The sequence below is a fragment of the Amphiura filiformis genome, chromosome 13 (genome assembly GCF_039555335.1).
Source record: "Amphiura filiformis chromosome 13, Afil_fr2py, whole genome shotgun sequence".
Lineage (NCBI taxonomy): Eukaryota > Metazoa > Echinodermata > Ophiuroidea > Amphilepidida > Amphiuridae > Amphiura > Amphiura filiformis.
The window spans coordinates 22196355-22207989 of record NC_092640.1 but is presented as its reverse complement, the minus strand read 5'-3'; the positions used below and the strand labels follow the sequence as shown (position 1 = coordinate 22207989).

The 11635-nt window shown below is 36.4% G+C and overlaps 1 protein-coding gene across 3 annotated transcripts in view; it reads left to right on the top strand.

The window, feature by feature from the left end:
• The first annotated feature begins 304 nt into the window (after positions 1–304).
• Positions 305–11635, top strand: part of LOC140168121 (solute carrier organic anion transporter family member 4C1-like) — a 30295-nt gene continuing 18964 nt past the window's right edge. For 2 of the 3 annotated variants that reach the window (XM_072191428.1, XM_072191426.1), the window contains exon 1: positions 305–434. The gene's annotated coding sequence lies outside the window, so the exon portion shown is untranslated. Of the gene's footprint in view, positions 513–11635 lie in introns of all 3 variants that reach the window. The other variant, XM_072191427.1, reaches the window with a different exon arrangement.

The window sequence follows — 11635 nt, the reverse complement described above, 5'->3', positions numbered from 1 at the left end:
GTGTGCAAGTGGGGTCGCTGTCCTACGTAAGTTGTGGGAGAAGATGCATTTTTAGTTGAAATCACGTTTTTGACCCCTATGACCCCTGCGTGATCTTTGACCCCACGACCAAGTTAGGTCAATATCGATGTAAGCATGTGAGTGCTAGAGTAAATGTAATGGTTGACAGAAAGAAGAAGAAGAAAGATGAACCTGTAAGAAAAAAGACACAGCCGTGACTAACGTCACGGCTGTGTAAAAAGAAAGAACCTGTCACGGCTGTGTAACTAACGTCACGGCTGTGTAAGAACCTGTACGAAAAAAACCCAGCCGTGACTAATGTCACGGCTGTGTAAAGAACCTGTAAGAAAAAAAGACTAACGTCACGGCTGTGTAAAAACCTCTTGCTGAGTTCTTATTCAGACCAGACGCAACATAGCATTGTCTACAGCAAAGTAAGCTCCGGTATTCTATGTATTTGTTTCCAAACTGTTGGTATATTTTCCTAAATTTTGATCAAGTTCTTGATACAGGTATGTTGATAATTTGTAGTGAGAGTAGGCTAGGTATATGCCAATGCCATTGTGTTTTAGTGGTGTATCGTACAGTACTTAGTATGTACTATGTAGTGGTGTGTGCAGCACATGTATGTGTAAGACTCATAATTTTTTTTGTGCACCATACATTGCACCAAATCAAGTTATTGTTTGTTGTGATGAACCAAAATGAATCGTAAACATTCCACATCCAGTGTAGGGTGTGATGAATGTAGGGTTTCTTACCTAGCCGGGACACCGGCTAGGTCTTGTGATGCTATCGGATCTTTCTTACACAGCGAATTTGCAAATTCGCTGTGTTCTGTCTTTTGCCAATTCTTCTTCTTTCTTCTTTCTTCTTCTTTCTTTCTGGCAATGCGCTCTAGCTCCGCAAGGCATTGGCAGATTTCAAGCATACTTGACCCAAATGACCATTGGGCTAGTGCAAAACTTGCATTTGACTTTGACCTGGCTGTGACCTTTGACCTAGCTACAATGGTCAAAAACGTGATTTTTTTTGCTTTTTCTTAGCAAAACGTGACATTTTGCGTGATTTGCCACGTTTCGCCCTAGCTCTGCTATGCTTTGACCGATTTTGGTCATACTTGGTCACAAACACCACTGACCATGTCCCCACATGTTACATGACATTGAACTCCATTTGACCTTTGACCTGCTCACAATGGCTAAAATGCGATTTTTGCTCACAATGGCTAAAATGCGATTTTACTATAAAATGTATCTTCTTCCACAAATAACATGTGATGGTGACATGCTTAGGTCGGTCGGTGGTCGGTGTCTATAGGGTGTTCACAGATAAGGGTCAAAGGTCATTAAGGGGTCATTTCCGGTCTGAAAGCTAAAAATATTCAAAAATCACTGTTTTACAAATTACATAGCAGAGTGTTGCCATTAGCACACATGCATTGCTGCCAACCAGGGTCTCTAAGGTGTCTACAGTTTTCGGGTCAAAGGTCATTAAGGGGTCGCTTCCGGTCAAAAACCAAAAATCATCAAATATTTTTATTTGTCATTTCCGGTTTTAAGCTAAATAACTTCAAGAATTTTTTATCTCCGTAACTAAGCATAGTAGATTTTTTAAATTTAAACTGTAACAATGCATTTTCTCGGTGTAGATGAGGTTTTTTTTTATATATTGGGGTCAAAGGTCATTAAGGAGGTCAAAACGTCAAACTTGCAAAAAAAATGTTTAAAATTGGCCCAGTCGAACTCAAATTCAACAGGAACGATTCTTACGACATTCTAAACATGTTAAAATTATTTATTACCCCAAAGGTCAATGTTTACTTTAGGGTCAAAAGGTCAAAATATGGTTTGCAGATAGCTATTCGCTGTGTACCCAGATTCTATTGACTCTAGTTCTTTCTTTCTTCTGGCAACAAATTTCAAAATGCTTCTTCTCCTACATGTTACATCCTACAATGACGTCACTTGCACATATGCATCGGCTGTATCCAGTGTCTATAGGATATTCACAAATTAGGGTCAAAGGTCATTAAGGGGTCATTTCCGGTATAAAACCAAATATCTTCAAAATGCTTCTGCCACAAATTACATAGTACGATGATGTCACTTACACATATGCATCGGCTATATCCAGTGCCTATAAATTATTCACAGCATTTGGGTCAAAGGTCATTAAGGGGGTCATTTCCGGTCTGAAAGCTAAAAATATTCAAAAAATCACTGTTTTTACAAATTACATAGCAGAGTATTGTCATTAGCACACATGCATTGCTACCAACCAGGGTCTTCGGGGTGTCTACAGTTTTGGGGTCAAATGTCATTAAGGGGTCGCTTCCGGTCAAAAACCAAAAATCATCAAATATGTTCATTTTTTTAATCTCAAAACGTAACCAGATCAGAGTTACATAAACTTCATATATGCATTAGTGTTACCCGATGTGTGCACAGTATTTTTTTTTTTTTGGTCAAAGGTCATTTAGACGTCATTTCCGGTTTTAAGCTAAATAACTTCAAGAATTTTTATCTCCATAATTAAGCATAGTAGATTTTTGTATTTATTTAAACTGTAACAATGCATTTTCGCGGTGTATATGAGGTTTTTTTTTTGTATTTGGGTCAAAAGTCATTAAGGAGGTCAAAACGTCAAATCTCAGCCTATGGAAGACGGATAAAGCCCCTACATGCTACAGTGATGCACCATTAATGGTATGAGATGTCCATAAACTTTAAGACTGGCATTTCCGGCCCCAGCTAGGTCCAGATCTGTAACCAGATCTAGTTGTTCTTTGATGGAATGAATGATTGAATGAATGTTATTCTTGAAGCTAATTTGGAAAGAAATAAAAGAGTTGAAAATGTATGCTTTCATATTATTGTAAAAACAATTGAAAACTCAAATGCACATGACATGTTTTTGTACTTGTGTGTAACAAAGTATAATGATAATTATTATCTGTTATTATTTTCTTCCAACAGCTTCAAAATGGCATGTTTTTTTTTCATAAAAATTCATTGGGCAATATGTGTTTTTTTTAACAAACAGAGATATGTCATACAAGAAGAAATTGTCCTTGTAATTAATTATAAATGTGTCCTTTGAATTATAATTAATTAAAATATAATTATGTCCGATTGAAATAAAGGTGAGTGCTTGGCACTCCGAATACCCATTGATTTATATTTGAATCCGTGGAACGTTGTGGAAATGAGGTATTATCAAGAATAAATAATTTTCAATATTAAACAAGAAATGTCTTTAAAAAAGACGGCGCAGTGATTGAATAAAAAATGTTGGAGTACACATTCACTGGGAGGACATCAGGCTTAAAAATGAGCTATTAGAAACGACACTGTAAAAAGGAGAATGCAAGCAGATAAAGTTTGTATTGTTTGTTTCCTTTATTTTATTTTAAAAACCCACAAGGAGGGCACAAATTTAAAAAAAGGAAATGAAAGTTGTTTTACTGTACGTGCCAATGTGCCAATACAGAAAGTATTCTGTCGTGTTTAATTAAAGCATTAAAATACGAAAAAAAAAGTTATTTCCAAGATACTATATATGGTATGTTGTGCGGTAATCATGCTGAGAGTGCAAGTGCTGGCACGTTAATCAAGGGACAACAACCTTCATTCAAGCAATTAGTTAATTGGTAGGGGGTAGGGGTCAAAATGTATCAGACGTAATATGAGTAGGGGGTAAAACATTATAGGTCCATAAGAGGGGGTTAAAACGTTCCTGGTTATCAAAATTGGGCGGGTCAAAAACTTTGAAAAAGTGAAAAATAAAATTTACCACTATTTCTGAACACTCACCCACCTAATTTATAATTCATCAAAGATCATACGACATGTACGACGAGAACATAATTCACTATCGTTATCATGTAGGAGAAATACGAGGTGCATTCACATTAAAAAGGGGTCACTGTTATGGCATTCGTGTATTTAGGTTAATGGTACCTAACATGGAATATTATTACGTGAAGACAGAAATTAGGCCTAATGTTCATTGACATAAATTGCTCGTTTCACACCTATGATGATATGGTTCCGACGGTCCCGGGAGGACGGTGCAAGCCCCGAATGAAGTATGCAATCGGCCATGAGGTTCATACATATGATACATTCTTCTATTATAGACTCAATGGACTCTAATATCATGAGTCATTCTTTTATAAATCTACCAAGAAAATAAAAATACTTATAACCATAGGTTATTAAAAACAACAACAACGACATCAACAACAACAACAACAAAACAAGAACAATACAATCACATAAATAAGAAAAGCGTCACGGGATAAAATTATTTACTGTATGGAAGGTTCAGATTCAAAAGTGGCAAGTTTCGCTTCTGTCAGCCAGACCCAACACAGGCGTACAATGAATGCACATTGGGTGTATAGTACAACCGTTCCGGGACAACAGTAATCCTTTCAGTGCGGCCATGCCTTCTACCAGAGAGTAGATATTCTTGAGAGGGCACTCTATTCACGTGGTTTCTTTTCCAACGCTAAAACATTACGAAATTTGGTGGTTTTCAAATGAAAAGTGTCCGCACTATCGATTGATTACGTAACTGTTATGAATAATTTATTAGCCTTTTTCAATGCAATCGCCTCGACCCATTAATACAATTATTATCTGTATTATCAAATACTTGGAATAGCAATACGGTGAGTTCACTGAACTACGCCCTAATACTGATGGAGTTTTAAGGGGACTCGATCTTTTGTGGGTAATTATAGAGGGCCAGGGGATTCACTCTATCATTTAATAAATTATTTGAAGAATTTAAAAAGAACAAAAAAAAAAAAACTAGTGTAATTCACGCCAGACACAATTTCTTTATAAGACAAGAATTAATTTTTGTAATCGATCAAAAAACAAACGTTTTATATCAATTTTAAATTTAGCCTGAATCGGTAAATATGGTACCTCTCGCCCATTTTTAGGTCAAGGCTGTTTTTACCATTATGCAGCGAACCATTGTTGAAGCTATTTCATATACATGTACAAAACATTCTAGAGAAAGAATGAGCCCATATACTGTTAAAATATCTTTTGTTGATTTCGAATGATAATGTCATGAAGTCGTAAATTTTAAGGTCAAATTCCTAAAACCAAAACAAAACATTGCGATGCAGATATTTCCCGACTTACGCAATTTCATCATCACATCAGTGTCTTTATTATATGTTTGAAACCTTTCCCAAACGTTCGTGCTCTTTATGCATAAAACGGCTAATCTATCTTTACAAAACGCGTCTTTTTTTAGTAAACGAAAGGCTAAAGATGGCATTATGAGATTTGTCATTTATCATTACACTCCTCCACTCAACTGCCACCGTGGCCGAGCGGTAAAGCGCTAGACGCGTAATCAAAGGAAGTTCCGAATCGCTGGTTCGAATCCCAACGAAGCCTGTGGAAACTTTTTTTTCTTCAAAATTCATGATCGCATTCCGAAATGAGTCACTTGTCGGTAAATCATGTATCGTATCCTTTTAATGGCGTTTAATGGCGTTAATCCTCTCCATACACAGATGAACAAATACAATAGATGAAGGTCAACACATACATACGTATGACCTCCTATGTGACATGTTATATGTGATGTACAAAAACCTGAATATCATAAAGATCAGTATTCGTTTGTGCATATGAACTGCACATTTACGTTACTAAATATCACTCATTATATACAGTGCACAACTTATAAGTTCCCCCTAATGCTTTTTAAAATAAATCGAAAATTATTTAACGAAATGTAAAATTGTAAAAAGTTATGAGTAACCTTATTTGTTTTACAAATCTGGGCCAATTTGTAGTGTCACACATCATTGAGTTTGGCCACAATGGTTCAGTATGTAAAAAAAGAGGGAGTTTTAAAAGTTGCACCTGAGTCCATAGGAGTCAATTGTCAAACAATACAGTATGTTAGGCCTGTCCATGTGTTTGTAATGGAAATAAAACTTAAAGTCTAGATGTTTAATAGGGGATGTGTCCTCCTGCACTGTTTATTAAATTCCGGACCCGTTGCTGGTCCATGTTGTTCCATACATGTTGGATTGCTCGGGTTAGCTCTTGCAGTGTTGTGTTTTCATTGATAAGGTGGTATTATAACCTCATTTTTAACATGGTCCCAACTGAAATTTTGTTCTCCATTTTCGAATTGCATTAGGCGCAACTCCCATACGACGAGCAAGTTTCTTTCACCGGTACATTTTCATCCAGCAAACCTATTGCTCTACCGCGTAGAAATTCGGGCAAACGCGGCATTATTAAAATGTGACTTTTCACATGTGATGAACTACTGGCGATGTGGTCTATTCTCACTGCAGTACATATCCCTTCCATCTCAGACATTTATCATTAAAAAGAAAAGAATAAAACACCTGCTTTGCTTTTCAAGAAGAAGAAGAATACCAAAGATTAAGTTTTCTTTTACAAACATATGAATATCCCTGGTTTCCTGTATTGTTTGAGAATTGAGTCCTATGGACTCAGATGCAACTTTTAACACTGTTTAAAACGGTATCCTTTGTTTACATAATGAACCATTGTGACTGAACGCAATGACGTGTGACGCTAAAATTTGGTCCACATGTGTAAAACAAATAAGGCTACCCATATCATTTTACAGGTTTGCATTTCGGCAAATAGTTTTTGATTTATTTTAAAAATACGTAGGGGGGAACTTATAAGTTGTGCACCTATATATATATATAATGACAAATACATACTGCAGTTACTGTCCGTTTTCCTATAAACAATACACAGTGCTCTTTCCCATTGACGCGTGACCTCTACAAATAGCCCTACGTTAAAAGTATGGGGATATGACTAGTTAACGTCGCTGTGTGAAAAATAACCGGCCAATATTAAAAGTACTCTTCTAAAGTTCGAGAAAATATAGTTTTTTAACATGTCCTAAATTTTTAGCTAATTTAGATGTTTGGATATATTCGTACTTTGGTGTTTTAGTTAATGTTATAGGTAATAGTACATTGCCTAATTAACGTCGCTGTGTGAAAAATAACCGGCCAATATTAAAAGTACTCTTCTAAAATTCTAGACAATATAGTTTTTTAACATTTTTTTAATTTTTAGCTAATTTAGGTGTTTTGAGAGGGTCGTACTTTTGTGTTTTAGGAAGGATATGTAAACGACAGATAACACCAAAAATATGAAGAAATTATTTCCAAACCGTGTTAAGTCAACAATCATTATGTTGCTCATTTTCAAGAATGCTGGTTTACAAAAAAGCACGCCATTGTCTCATTTCGTGAACAAAAGTACACATACCATTGTTTCCTTTCGTTATAATCGGTTACCCAACTGAAGCTATAATACAAACTTTATTTCGATATCGCACATGAAAACAGTCACATGTGCACAGCCAGAGAAGATCCGATTTAATCAGTCGAGCTGTTTCAATGAGTGTTATCTTGGTTTAATAGCTTTTAATGGGGTTAAGTCCTGCAAAGGTCGAAATGAATTCTACTGTAGACATGACTGCATCATGATTGGTATTATGACAATACGGTATCGGTATATACATTGTATATAAAACGACTAAAAATAGATCCTACTATCATGGCGTCAGGTCATGTTCATCATATCCCGTATGTTTCTTAAAATTCATTCATATTTGAGACAAATTGCTGTGTCCATTTTATAGGTGCACAGGTAGATCCGTGTTTTTTTTTTGTGTTTTTTTATATTTTCATTTCCTTTTAATGAAAGAATTAAGGTTTTCCACTGCACGGGGGTCACAAGGGTGATACTAATTTTAATCCTATATCAAAACGAATACGTGTTCCCGGTTGGCTCTATAGCGAGATCACAGAAAAGGTATTTCTAGTGCAATGCAGAGAACGTAGCCTAAGTCATTACGGACTCCAAGAAGGGCTCTCCAAACACAAATGAACAAACACAAAGGAGGGTAGTCTCCTCCGTGACCAGCTTGATTTCGATGGAGCGGAACCAAATTGGCTGCAGAGGAGACGGGTCATTTTGCTATGCAAATGAGTTGAGTGTCGTAGCCCTGCTTCTACGGATAAACGTTGACATGAGCAAAAATTGCAACTTTTGAATCTGTACCGTCCATCGCTTTGCGTTTAATAATTAATCTACCAAAAAACGTTTCAAAACGTAAAAAGTGGCCAAAGTTTAAACATCTTTCCTTTGTGGCATTTCACGTTTTTCTAAACTTGGTTGTATTTGGTTGTAACTAGCATTTGGCTGTATTTCCATGGACATATCCGAAAAATTAAATTAAAAAAAAAAAAGTTTTACGGTCCGGTCTGCCAAGATGGTCGGTCGGATGAGGACAAGCAAACAACTTTGATTTGGACTAATTGCTGGACACAACTCTGTAAATTCCTCAACAGATCGGGAAATTAATTGGAAATTAATTGGGAATTAATGTCATGTGTCAGTTGAACAGTTCCCATGGCCTTTAAATCCTGCAGTATTTCGACATCATAATATTCAATAGCCGTCTGCAATGTTCAAACAGTTGCCCGTCTTGCAGTATGGAGTGCCATGTACGACCAACTCAGTCCAGCTGATAATGTCTTTGTATGTCAAAAATGTCCTCATCTAAGTATTAATGAGCGAATCCCCAAAGATAACAACTTCCAGAGGCCCAGACCATGGCGAATACCTGTCATTAAAAAGAAAATATATGTGATTATAAGTAATGACTAATAACCAAAAAATTTGAAAAAATTGATGTTGAGGTGACAAAAAAAACTTTCTACGGGTGGATGAACTTCTCAAGTAGGATCAATTGCCCGATCAGGAAGAAGCTCGACAACACTAATCATATTCATTAGCACAGAAAGGTTGAAAAATAAAAATAGATTTAAAATTCCGCAAAAAAAAGAGAGAAAAACATGAGGGCGTACACCACTAAATAATCGCCCCATTGAAATATACACCGGTTTTCTTTGCTCATTTTGAGGCATTTTGGGCTCGTTTTAAAATATTTTATGATAACCAGTCGATTGCAAATCGATGAAAGTTTCAATGTTTCAATGTATGGGTGTCCTTCCACCTCGTTTTCCCGCTACGAGGCCGCGAACAGCGCCCTCACTGTTTTTGACATGCTCTCAAGACTGCAAACCGGTTTCTGTCATTTTTTAATTCGCGGACCTATTTTCTCCATAATTATAAAAATGCGACTTTTTTGGCGACTCAAATTTATGCATAGGCTTTACACTTTTATTTAAGCTATAATTCGCCACTCTTTCTGATTAATTAGCCTAAAGACCAGCCCAAAATACCTCAAAAAAGTTTCTGTATTTTACCGGAACTCAGGGTTACACAAATGGTGCATTGATTTAGTGGTGTGCCCCCTATACATAACTATGCATGGCAATACATAGCCATACATAGCTATTCATGGCTATACATAGCCATGCATGGCTATACATAGCGATACATGGCACTATATATAATAATACATTGCTATACATTGTGATATGTGGCTATACATAGCTATACTTGTCTATACATAGCTATTCAATGCTATACATAACTGTGCATGACTATATGGTCATACATGGCTAAACATACATAACTGTTGAAGTTATGCGCCTTGAGTTTTACTCCAACCTTCTTTCAAAAATCTTCCACTTGGAAAGATCCTTAAATGAAGCTGTCTAAAGGCAGAGCTCAGCATTTTTTTGGAGGAAAGCATTATTTTAGATGATGCAGATCATATGTATGCAGGTGGCTCAGTTTTCATGTTATGAACCTTCAAAGTTGATGCCTTTACTTCCAACCTTTTCATGTTTTTCTTTAAAAATTCCTCCATATGGACTTAGTTCCTACTGACAGTTCTTAACAATGGGGCTGTCAGATAGCAGCGCTCTGTCTATTTTTTTTGAGAAAAGCGGTATTTTAAAAAGGTTCATCTCATGATACAGTTCATATGCACATTGGTCAGTTTTCAAGGTAATGAGCCTGGCTTTAATGTTGACATTTTCCTTCAACCTTCTTTGATAAATCATCCATTTCTCACTTACAATTCCTTAAATGGGGCTTTAAGATGGTAGAGCTTTTCCTACCGACACTTCCTTATGGCTGTCAGATGGTGGAGCTCTGTCCAATTCTCTTCAAGAAAGTTGTTTTTCAAATAACTCTACCCATACTTCCAATTTCAATTTGCGCAGTCCATAATAATAATGTTGAATATGGTAACCGACAATAAGTTGTGATATTATGCACCTACAATACCATGATACCAATAACATAATTATATATTAGTTCCAATGACATGCCTATATCCAGAAACAATTGAGCTACAGCACAATTGGTGCTCTTGTTAGAGAATTAACCATCTGTACACAGTGAAGAGGAGGATATAGGGAGAGATTGGAGAGCATTGAAACCATAATGGGGCAAAACAGTGTGTGTACATAGGGTCAAGCTCAGTGATGGGATAACAGAGCAGAATCATTTGTACACAATAAACAATACATTGAATGATAAGAAGATATTTTAGCAACAAAATTCAGCTCAGGCATCATAAGGGACCGATCGTTATTTACGGCAGGGGGGGGGGGGGAATGGGTGTTTTGGCAAAATATCGACAAAAATTTCGCGTTCCCCCCTCGCGTCCGCTCAAAATTTCCGCGTTCCCCCTTGTTTTCCCAATTTTCTCCATTTAAAACTTCACAATCCCGCCCCCCCTGGCCCACCTAAAAATTTCAGGTTCCCCCCCTCAAGACCACAAAAAATTTCGTGTTCCCCCTAAATTTACCCATTCCCCTGCCATAAATAACGATCGCTCCCTAATACAATGATATAGGCTCACATGGTACCCCGTACCAAGCCATAAAAATTAAATAGATATGATTTGATCAGATAGTTTACCATCATATTCATAATGAATTTAATTAAGACTATATCCTTAATAATACATCAGAGGCTCAGTAGATAAGAAGTGACATCATTATAGAGAAGTTTAATGGAGATGATATGGCTATTGACCCTCTGTACACAGATAGTAGGAGGGTAGGGTAGGATGAGAGCATATCAACCAGAGAGGAACAAAACAGGGTGTGTACAGAGGTTCAAATTATACTTCAGAATCCCAAATTAAAACAAAAACATGGAGATTAGAATACATGTGTCATAAGTTATTATGACAGCAAAGTTTTAGGAGAAGACCTTATGATAACTTCACCAATTGCCATTTGAATCAAGGCAAGACAACAAATTGTTTTAGAGTGATTATTTTAACAGAGAAAAAATACCATAATGTTAATTAAAACTAACATGACCTGATGAAGATGTGTATAATCATTTCAAGATATCATGATTATGAACAAAGTCAAAATCAATAAGAGTGATTACATAATGAGGTATATACTATTGCTAAACTCATACCACGTTAGATTTTAGAGAAATATGGTGAGGATTGACCCACCGTACACAGTGAAGAGGAGGATAAAGGGAAGGATGGGGATCATTGAAACCAGAAGGGCAACACAGGGTATGTACGGGTGGTCAAGCCCAGTAATGTGAAAACAGTGCAGTATCAGTTCAGAATATAAATGATACCGTGAATGATAAGATGATATTTAGCAACAAAACTTATTATTACTTGAAACATCCGTAGG